This window comes from Plecotus auritus (genome assembly GCF_963455305.1).
Source record: "Plecotus auritus genome assembly, chromosome: 1".
Lineage (NCBI taxonomy): Eukaryota > Metazoa > Chordata > Mammalia > Chiroptera > Vespertilionidae > Plecotus > Plecotus auritus.
In genome coordinates, this window is record NC_137770.1 from 151,264,706 (window position 1) to 151,276,710 (window position 12,005).

At 41.1% G+C, this 12,005-nt stretch overlaps 1 protein-coding gene across 4 annotated transcripts in view; it reads left to right on the forward strand.

The window, feature by feature from the left end:
- Positions 1–12,005, forward strand: part of FRMD4A (FERM domain containing 4A) — a 656,887-nt gene that overhangs the window by 196,007 nt on the left and 448,875 nt on the right. The gene's annotated exons all lie outside the window — the stretch shown is intronic.

The following is a 12,005-nucleotide window of genomic DNA, read 5'->3' on the forward strand; positions in this document are numbered from 1 at the left end:
CTGAAAATGGGTTGACTACGTATACTTATATATTTTAAAGGAACATTTAATTCGATAATAATAATGACATATGGAAATGAAAATCAATACGCTATACAGCATTCTTTGAGCTGCTTTTCCCTTAAACTATGCCAAATTAGTGTAATTAAAAATGATTTTAAGTACAAATCTGTACTAGATACAAAAGCTCTTCTTCCTCCCACCCCCAGTCTTTCAGGCAGCCCTCTCGTGTGCATTTCACAATTAGCATACACTTAAACAGAGCCCTTATTTAATAACCTCTTTGTATGTCTCTTAGTTATATTAATTACACCCACTAAGTGAAGTTGAAGGTGGAAGCATAAAATGGATGTCCTTTTGAATTTGAAAAGAAATAAAGTTTAATCATGACCTTCCTGTAAGTACAGCCGCCCTAAAGTGTGAAGATGGTGAGGCCCCAATGGAGCTATTGCTATCTCTTAAAGGCCATCTCATTCTTTTGAAATCAATTGAGAGAAAGTGCAGACAGGGCCCCGTTGAAGCTGCACAAAGTGTTCTTAACAGCTCTCTCTGTCTTCTGCTCTCTTCTCTGCACTCATCCATCGCGCATACCTGCCACATTAATTCTCCTAAAATGCCACATTAATCATGTTACTCCTGCTCACCCATCTTCATAGCTCCTAATTACTTAGAGAATTCGATTCAAAGACCGAGTCAGTTGCTTGAGGCTCTCCCCAGCAGGGCCCACGTTTTCATAGCTGACTACGCTCTTCAGGCACCTCCATGCCTGTCCCCTTCCTTCTGAAAACCCAGTCTGCTATGTTTCCCAAATAATTCATGACCTTTCCCATCATCAAGCAATTACTCACACTATTCTCCAGGCCATAATCTCTTTCCTCATTCTCTTTGTCTTTTCCTTCCTTTCTTCACTAATCATTGAGCACCTGCCGTGTATCAGGAGCTGAGTGTGAACCCTACTGTCCACTCCACCTCCCTGCAGGATGTCCTCCTTCTCCAGAGCACATAGCACTTAATTTTTTGTCATTAATTGTTAATCAATCATAGAATCCTGTGACAGTCTCTTACACTTACTGTATACAGTCTCAGTCAGTTCAGGCAGCTATGGCAGAATACCATAGACAGGGTGGCTTATAAACAACAGAAATGTATATCTCACAGTTCTAGAGATTGTTAAAGTCCCAGACTGAGGTGCTAGCCAATGTCAGCAGCGTCTGGCAAGGGCCCCCTTCGGGTTCATAGCCAGCTGTCTTCTTGTTGTGTCCTCACATGGCAGAAGGGGCTGGGGAGCAAGCTGAAATCTCTTTCATAAACAAACTAATCCCATCACCAGGGTGTCACCTTCATTACCTAATCACCTCCCAGGGCCCACACCGAAGATCAGATTTCAACATATGAGTTTTGGGGAGAAGCAAACATTCAGTCTATGGCATATACTATTTTTTTTTTAATGTGTTTACATCATCTCTCAATAAGATTTTAAGGTTCTCAGTGGAAGGATCATTACTTACTCTTTTTGGTACTTGACATAATGCTTTGCTTGTGGTAGGTATGTTTAGCAAAATTAATTGGTAATGATATTTATACTCAGATCTTTACCACAGTAGACCCAACCATAGTGCTTTTATTTTTTGGTGGTTTATTTTTTTAGCTTTTATTTGTCTTGTTTCCCATTACTTTTGCCTCATTTTCTTTTCTTTTCATTTTTATTATTGACACTACTAGAGGCCCAGTGCACAGATTCATGCACCATTGGGGTCCCTCGACCTGGCCTGTGGGGATCGGCCAAAACCGGCAGTCCTACATCCCCAGAGGGATGTAGAAGTGTGTGAAGCAGCAGGCAGCTGGGGAGGAGCCCGAGCCCTGGCCTGGTGATGAGCTGCTCCTGCTCTCCCAATACTGATGCTGGTCCCAATCCCGTCCCTATCCCATCCCGGTCAGGATGGGGAGGGGCGCACAGAGGGAGTGTCTGTGGGAGAGGCTCATGCCGCCACAGCTGCACTTGCCAGCCATGAGCCCGGCTTCTGGCACCTGTTAGTCAGTTGAGCAGTGCTTCCGCTGTGGGAGCACACTGACCACCAGGGGGCAGCTCCTGCATTGAGCATCTGCCCCCTGGTGGACAGTGTGCATCACAGCTACCAGTTGATCAGTTGACTGGTCGCTTAGGCTTTTATATATATAGGTTACAGATGCCCTCCATTCTTCCTTCTTTTGCCCACCTCCACCCAGCCCCACCACACCTCCTCCAACCATAGTGTTTTAAGCGTGGATATTCCTTCAGGAAGAGAAGACAGTACTGCTTGAGTATCCACTGCCTTCAAGGAAGGACTGTGTAAGGAAGAGTAATCCCTGAGCTAGAATCTGTGCACTTTGTAAACTATCCAATGGCAACAAACCGTAAGCCAGATGACAGCTTGGGCTGCTATCCCAGCGTTCTCAATGGACCCTGCCTCAGAGAAACTTAAGGTACAGGGGCTGTGATTTTAACAAGGGGACATAAATAAGAGTTAAAATATTGCCTATGCACCTGGAGGTCACTGTGCTAAATGAAAAAAGCCAGTCACAAAGGGACAACTGCTCTATGATTCCACTTACATGAGGTTTCTAGAATAAGCAAAACACACAGAAGGAAAGTAGGACAGTGGTTTCCAGGGGCTGGGGGAGGGGAAGTGGGGGGTTGTTCGATGGGGACAAAGTTTCCGTTTTGAAAAGAGTTCTGAAGATTGTTTGCACAATAATGTGAATGTACTTAGTACTACTGAACTGTAGCTTAAAAATAGTTAAGATGGCAAATTTTATGTTATGCGTTTTTTATGACAATTTAAATTTTAAAAACCTTTAAAAAGGAAAACATGAGAGACTTCTGAGATCTGTGTTTGGCAGAATAAAATAATTTCAATAATGGCAAAACAACATTTCCTATGTATTGATTATCAGCATAACAAAGGGATTCAGAGGTTTTTTTTTTTTTTAAATATCTGAGATATCTGCTTGAATATAGTTCAGGTGACTAAATGGGCCCTTCCTTGGACAGTCTCCAATCTTGCCTCAAAAAAAAAAAAAAAAAAAAAAGATACCTATATCATAGTTGTCCAGAATGTTTATTTTTGCATTCTCTTTTTCAGTATTAAAAAAGGAAAAAAATCTTATGAATCACCTTACAATTTATAAAATCCCTCACAATTGCTGTTTTCAAAGACATCTTCAGCACCCCATTTCCATATTTTCATTGTGGTCAAGAGGGGTTTTTCTCTTTCTCTCAAATAAATTATTTTTATTTTTTATAAACCAATTTCTCCTTATTTGGCCTTCTAAACCACACTGAAAGGGCTTAGCAGACTTTTCATATAATCCTTATACTTCTGTAGTTAAAAGCAGTGCTTGTAAGAAGTAGAAACAGTGAAGACGTTTAGGCACCATACACTGAGCAGCTTGTGTCAGTTGTCAGTGAATTTTGTACTAACTTACCTGGCAGCTTGCACACAAAGGGAAACATAAACCATTATGTGTTTTGTTTTTCAGCAGTAGAATATGTTCAAATTTAAGTGTACCCCAAAACAGTAATGAGACACCTTCTACTTTACTATTATTTTTTAAATCCTCACCCAAGGACATGCTTTCATTAATTTGAGAGAGAGAGAAAGGGAGAGGGAAAGAGAAACATTCCTGTGAGAGTGAAACATCAATTGGTTGCTTCCCATACATAGGTGCCCCAACTGGGGATCAAACCCACAACCTGGGTATGTGCCCTGACCAGGAATTGAACCAGTGACTGTTCGATGTAAGGGACAGTGCTTCACCCAGCAAGGGCCTACTTTTACTTTCTTTAGAAGAAATAAGCATAATTCTGTTTCCCTTTCCTTAAAACACTAATTTCCCACCCTTTAAGTTCTCCTTTGCAGATCTTTTACTTTCTTTGTCACTTCCAGAACACAGTGAACCAAGCTGAACACTGCTCTACTAGACAACTGACTATGGAAAAAATAAGCTCCTCTCAGCCTGTGCAGGGTACAGTATCTCACCCATTGTTATGGCCTCTGAGATGTTTTTACGAAACCATCATTTTCCCAGCCCCTATTTATTATTCAATCCAGAAAGTACATGAATACCTACTAGTCTGGAGGCTGTGGAGCTTGAGGTACCTTGCACTTGATGGGAATATAAATTCGTGCAGCCACTATGAAAAATAGTACGGAGGTTTTTCCAACATTTAAAAATAGAACTACCATATGATTCAGCAATTCTACTTCTGGATATTTATCTAAAGGAAACAAAATTGCTATCTCAGAAATATATCTGCATCCTCATGTTCATTGAAGCATTATTCACAATAGCCAAGACATGGAAACAATCTAAGTGTCCACTGACAGAGAATAGATCAAAAAGTTGTGGCATATACACACAATGGAATAGTATTCAGCAATGAGAAAGAAGGAAATTCTTCCATTTGCAACAATATGAACAGACATTGAGGGCATTATTCTAAGTGAAATAAGTCAAACAAAGATAATTACTATATGATCTCACTAATATGTGGAATCTAAAAACATCAAACTCATAGACACAGAGTAGAATGATGGTTTCCAGGGTGTGAAGGGTGGGGAAAATGGGGAGATGTTGGTCAAAGAGTACAAACTTTCAGTTATAAGATAAGCAAGTTCTAGGGATCTGAGGTACACATGATGACTTGAAAATTGCTTTGACAACAGAGCTTTAATGTTCTCACTGTGATAAGAACAACATGGTAATTATGTGAGGTAAAGGTTGTATAAACTAACATTATTGCGGTAAACTTGCCATATACAAGTTGTATACCTTGAACTTACATAATGTCAATTATCTATAAATAAAGCTGGAAAAAGTTTTTAAAGAGGTGATTGAGAACACCTTCAGTTCTTAATACAACCCATTCCTTGTCTGTCAGGCTCTGTGTTAGGGGCCAAGTGGTGGGTAAATGGGACTTTTGAGCTGAGACTAAGGATGAGAGGGAGTTTGCCATGGAATGATGGGAGGGCACCCCATGCCCAGCAGTCCTGCCTGCAGTATGGAAGAGTGTAGTGTAACTGAGGTTGGGGCCATTGCCCACAGATACTCCTGATTTTCTCTCCTCAGAGGCCTTCTAAGGACAGTCTCAGCCCTGCTCCCACAACACAGAACTCAAAATCTTGTAAGATATGTACACATATAATACCTTAATAAAAAAAAATAAAAAATAATAAAATATATATTTTTATTGATTTTTTACAGAGAGGAAGGGAGAGGAATAGAGAGTTAGAAACATCGATCAGCTGCGTCCTGCATGCCCCCCCACTGGGGATGTGCCCAAGACCAAGGTACATGCCCTTGACTGGAATCGAACCCGGGACCCTTAAGTCTGCAGGCTGACGCTCTATCCACTGAGCCAAACTGGTCAGGGCCAGAACTCAAAATCTTTTAAAGGCCACTGTTCTGACAGGATGTGTGAGCTGGTTTTGTTTTCCCCTTACAGGAGAGGCACAGGCAGTAAGAACTATAGTACTAAGTTGAACCACAGGACCTTGCCAGCTTCTTGGGTCAATAGTGATGGACTCTCAGCAATTTCACATGTTCTAAACTCATTATTTTGAGTATTGGGACTGGCCCATGGGGACAAGAGTGATTGGGAGGAGTCTCTTGCTTTATGTCCCTCACTTTTCTGCACAGGACAGGCCAGGGTTACAGCACAGACTTGGAACCTGAGGGACTGAGTGAGACCCTTGTGCAGCACAGTGACAGGGAGGAGTGGTTGGGATCTTATGACATCGCCTTCACTTTCTGGGGAGCGGACCATCTTGGAGAAGAGAAAACCTGCTGAAGGCACAGATGAGGGTTCTCAACTTGAAGCAATTCTAGTGGCAGAGACTGAGGCCTGTGTAGTTTGTATTATTCTCTAGGACAGAGAAGTGAGCATCACGTCTCTCTGGCATGAGAATGGTGAGAGGTGCTTAGTATGGAAAACAGAATGAGAAAGACCTTTCTTGGAGCTATGTTTGCTTCATTTCACAGCAAGGAGGGACGAGAATGCTACCCTACTTTACCTATGGTTGGTTGGCTTAAGCTGAACAGGAATTGTTGAGTGTATGAAACTCTAACAGCTTGGACTGAGTTCCATCATTTCCAATTCAACATTTCAACATCATCTTTATGAATTTTGGAGTTTTAAAAAACTTCTAGGTGTTATTATAGAAAGAAAGATAGATGACAGGAGGGAAGGAAGGAAGGAAGGAAGGAAGGAAGGAAGGAAGGAAGGAAGGAAGGAAGGAAGGAAGGAAGGGCAGAAGAAAAATATCTAGGTGACCTTCCAAATAATCATTCCAAATAAATTTCTGGCCCATGGAGTAGAGAGGCAAGGTAAGGCCCTCTCTCTAGAGCAGCCATGGGCAAACTACGGCCCGCGGGCAGGATCCGGCCCGTTTGGCTGTTCTATCCGGCCCGCGGAGCCGAAAGAGCGGAGGGTTCTCTTGCTCTCCCCTCCGCTCCTTCACCAGCAGCAGTGTTAACATGGCAACGTCGGAAACAGGGCCGCAGCTCCTTCTTCTGAGTGGGCGGATTTATATCCGCCCATTCAGTAGAAGGAACAACCTCTCAATCTTCAGAGGCTCCTTGTAATGCCCAGGGACGCGTCCCCCGACATCACCCTGGGAATGCATAGACACATTATCATGGTGATGTAGGGAGACACGCCCCTGGAGAGCACAGTATCAGAGCATTAACTAAAAAGGAGACCAACAACACTGTTCCCACTGAAGTTGATGTTTTAAAGACCAAAAACCTTTCAACCCAGTCTACATTGCCATCTACATCTACGTCCTGGGCATAATTTGGAAGTTGCACTAAAGAAAATGTTTAATTTACTGTTTACACATTTTGTTCTTTTCTATTTGTTTTAGTTTTAAATTATTTTATTATATTTAAGTTTAATTTGAAAGGCTTTTGTACCTTTCCTTTGTTAGGCAATTTTATTTTGCCTTTGCCATCTTCAATATAAGGTATGTTATTGTACTATGATTCCTCCATTTTTTGAAGTTTCAAATTATAATAATTAGTGTTTACATTCTTCTTGTTTAAATGTTTGAAATGAATAAAACTATTGAAATAAAAAAAAAAGACCGTACCCTTTTATGTAATGATGTTTACTTTGAATTTATATTAGTTCACACAAACACTCCATCCATGCTTTTGTTCCAGCCCTCCGGTCCAGTTTAAGAACCCATTGTGGCCCTCGAGTCAAAAAGTTTGCCCACCCCTGCTCTAGAGAGTACTGTCTTAATTTAGCAATTGCATACTAATTTATGTACTATGTAATTTATGTATCATGTAATTTAATACTGATTATGTACTAACCTGATATTTGAAAGATAATGCCATGGCTGGGTTGCTCAATTTGTTAGAGCATCAAAGTTGCAGGTTTGATCCCTGGTCAGGGCACATACAACAATCAAGCAATGAATGCATGACAAAGTGGAACAACAAGTTGAAGTTTCTCTCTCTCTCTCCCCCCCTCTCTCTCATCAATTAAAAAAAGAAAGATAACAATTTTATCAGTTAGGTTTCCATTCAACTGAGTATAATAGAAAAACTAAGGCTTACCAGGATTAATAACAAGTGGTCTAAATAGGATAAGTATTTACTTCCCTCTGAGGAAAAAAATATCTGCAAGTAGGCAGTCCAGGGCTGGGATGGATGCTCCGTGGTTAGCAGGGACCTAGCCTCTTTTTTTGTGGCTCCACTATCTTCAACATATCACCTCATGGCCCTAAATGGCTACATGAGATCGAAACATCACATCTGCATTCCAGACTGCAGTATGGAGTAAGGGGGAGAAGCCTCTGACCCGCCTGTTTAAGGAGACTTTCGTCAACATCCCATTAGGCAAAGCATAGTCACAGAACATGTCTGCATAAGATGCATATGTATCCCCTTTTAGGTGGGCTCATTGCCGATCTGATTAAAACACATTTTGTTACATGGAGAAGAGGATAGAATAAAGCAGGCTTGGGTTGACACTGCAGTGTCTGTCATCTTGGCAGTGCAGTCTGCTGTTGTCCAAGACAGCTGTGTAAAGGAGAGGCTTATGTCAGGAAACCAAATATGGAAGACACCCGGGAACAAAAACTAAATCATGTCATGCTCCTCCTCCACATTTTTAAAGGTGCTCTTGATTTCCTATGGGCTGGTTTAGAATTTTAGAATATAAAGCTTCAGGAAGTTGCTGTGACAAGTTGCCCTGTGTGAAACCTCCCATGCACATAATCACTGTACCAGATATAATTGGGAGCTAATTTCATATTTCCTGCATATCATATTGGAAAATTGAGCTGTCAGATCTATTTAAGGGCTACACACCAAATGCAAACACCCAAGCCCTGCTCTTTTAAAGAATATATTTCTAGGAGACTTCTTTTTCTCTCTTTGAGACTTAACAATAACATTATACTAGAAGCCAAATCCATCTAATTAAGCCTTCAAAGTTCAGCTATTTGCTGTGTATAAAATTTAGAAAATTTACAGATGGCAATATAGCTGAGGGAACTTTTTCATAGGTATCCTTTCCCATTGAAAACTCCCTTAATTTCCAAAGCTTTTAAAATTGTGGATTGTAATCCAGTAGAACAATATCTTAGGCATTATGTGAGGTTCAGTGGGGTCTAGATAATCCACAGTCATGATGCATTGGACATAACTGGGTAATCAAAGCTTGGTTAACAAGAAATGAGTGGGTACTATTCAGCCTGCCTCTGGAGAGAGATTAAGCTACATGCTATGAATGTATATTACTGAAGTCATGTTGCTAGTATAGTGCCTTTGATTCTCTGACTTATCAAAGAATCTCCAAATCAGTGGACAATACCACCTGAATTCTTTTCCCATAGCTTTTTCTGATCTCTTTTACATCATTTTTTAAAATATGTTTATCTGGGAGGAAAGCTGCATCCTCTATTCCCTAACGTCCATGGGTTGGACTTCAATCCAGTAAAAGCAGCTTGATTTTCTCATTTCATTTCTAGAAATAGTTGAGAGATAGAGAGATAATGGTGATCCAACATCTGGTGGAGATATGTCTAAAATTAGATAAGATGACTGTGGATAGAAAATGCTAAAATGAAGAGGGAAGGAGGAGAGAGTCAATTTACTAATGTGATTCACTCTGTGAATAGTGGATGGGCATTACTTATGAGGAGAGATGTGCTGTGTGGTGTGGTGTGGTGTGGTGTGGTGTGGTGTGGTGTGGTGTGGTGTGTGTTGTGAGCAGGAGAAGCCAGGACTGGGATGCAGACGTTCCCAAACATGGCGATGGTGTCCACACGGTCCAGGTAGGGAATGAAACAGGAGAATGTATCGTTGGTTGTCTAGCTCCTTTCTTCACCATTTTGCCCTTTATCTGCTGCCCTTTCTCCTTCAATTCCTGGTGTCACTTTTTCTTCTCTTCTGCAGTCTCAGAAAGGTCCGTCAAAATTAATTCACACCTAAATTGTAATGAAGTGTAAATTGATTTCGTTGGAATTTCAGACAGTAGTGTGTATGTGAAGAGGCATCTTTGGAGCAGCAGATCACATTGGCATTTTTTTAACCTATTCATAAAACTGACTGTCCAGCAAGTAACTCTTTCAGGGCAAAAGCCTGAGAAATGTTTTAGCAAAGTTAACTATTGCAAGTCAGTCCTATTGTCAGCTCATTCTCCCCCAAGGAGGATAATTGTAGGAAGCCCTGGGAAATCCAATCATTTTCATGAGCTGGAGGATTGATGAAAGAATTATGAAATCACAGGTGAGAAGCTAACTTCACCTAGCTATTACCTAGCCCAGAGGTTTTCAAATTCTTTTGGTTCTGAGTGGGTTATTTTTAAATAAAAACATGGAACAGATAAAGCAGAGCAGTTTTGGTAGAAACCTAGGTGGGCATCAAGGGGGTGGGGAGGGAAAGCCCGAGGCTCTTGCAGACACCCCTGACACTTGGGGTCTGGAGTCTAAACACCACTGTACCATCCAAGCCACCCCTTGTGAAAACCTAGGGGCTTGGGCTCTGAGATGTTAAAATACTTGTCCAAAGTTATACAGCCAGGATGGGAAAAGTTACAACTTGGATCCAACATTCCAAACGTCTAGGTCAGAGCTTTCCCACAACAGTGATCAAATGACTGATTTTCCCTTCGATGTTTATTTTTTTCTGATTAGAAAATCTAAAAAGTGTAGCAAGTATAGAGAAAAGATGAAATCCACCTAAAATCCCATCAATCAAAAAATTCTATGCTATATTTCCAGCATAAAAAAAACTTCAATAAACTTAACTTCAACAGTCTTAGACAGATTTAACTTTTCTTGTATTGATTCAAATGGGTGGTTGTTCCTGAGACCCAGTGAGCATATAAAATCAAATTCTACGTCATAAATGCATACAGAAAGTTTGAGCTATTTCATTTACTTAGATTTTTAGGGAGGAGAAATATATGGTGGAACAGTTCTCTTAAAATATCTCTTTCTAATCAGGTTTGCCAGAACCCAAACCCAGCCTATCCTTGCTGATAATGATAGAATAATGTAAAAACGTTTGCCACAGGGAAATTTTCTCGACCTTTCTCCCCAAATGTCTGTGAGTGTCAAACTCTGGCTACAGCTGAATGTTTCTAATGAATTCTTTGAAGCACCAGCATGGATGCTACTTCCAAATAAAAAAGTGATGACAAATGAAATGCTTATTTTACTTATGTGCATTAAATAATTTTAACTTCATAGTTCAGGTGAATCAAGAAGAGAGTGAAAATGATGATGATAGGGTAACCCAAATACTGCACCTGGCTATGCTGAGCTGACTGGATGCACCGGCAAAGGCTGGCATATTCAGGGTGAAAATCAGAGATCAGTGCTCCACCTAAGAGTTTCCATAAATGGCTGGAGCAGGGAATCCAGGGCAGAGTCATACAGTGGATGGAGGGAGAAGGTGTTTACCCTAAAGCCAGATTGCCTTGCTTCAAATCAGGCTGTCTCTAGCCTTGGCTGGTGTTGCTCAGTGCTTAGAGCATCAGCCCTAGAATGGAAGGGTCACAGGTTTTATTCCCTGTCAAGAGCACGTACCTTGGTTTTAGTTTTGCTCCCTGCCCACCCAGGGTCTGGGCACATATGGGAGGCAACCAGTTGATGTGCCTCTCTCACATTGATCTCTCTCTCTCTCTCTCTCTCTCTCTCTCTCTCTCTCTTCCTCCCCACCCACCCCCCTCCCCCGCCTCCCTTTTATTCTCTCTAAAGAGCAATGGAAGGAATACCCTCAGGTGACAATTAACAACAAAAAATCAGGCTGAGTCTCTGACAATTAACATCCCCATCTATAAAAGAGGGACAATAAAAATTGCACCAATTTTTTTTTTAAGATTTACTAAGCATATCCACATACATCACTTAAACCAGGGTCTCACACATAGTATTCAATGATTATTAGCTATTTTGATAGTAATTATCATACAACTTATGGACTTTTACCCTCTTTAACTTCCCATCCCTCTGCTAACTCTGTTCTGTAAATTTAGACTATAAGGATTTTTACTGGATGCATCTGGGATTCCAAAACAAAGCTGACTTTTTGACTTAAGCCAAAAGTCGGGCCTGAATTGGACATTAATGGAATATGAAGCTCAATTGAGACAGAGAAAGCCCTGTATGCCTGGGCACCCCCTGAAACACAGATCTCAGAAAGGGCAACGGATTTCCCAAGGCAAATGAAAGTAGCTTCCATTTACTGAATACTGTGCGTCAGGCACTGTGCTAAGTGGAATGCTTTGTTTCATGCTCTCAACAACACATGTTTCAGGCGAAGGAAACAAGGTTTAGAGAAGTTACACAACTAGTCCAAGGTCACACAGCTGTCAGGTGGCAGAGCTAGGAATCCAAACCAAGTACAGTCAACTTCAAAGCTTGTATTCATGCCCATTATGCTGGACTGCCCCCTGAAGGCAAGCCAAACTGGGAACATAGCATGAGCAAGTCTTGGACTTTTTT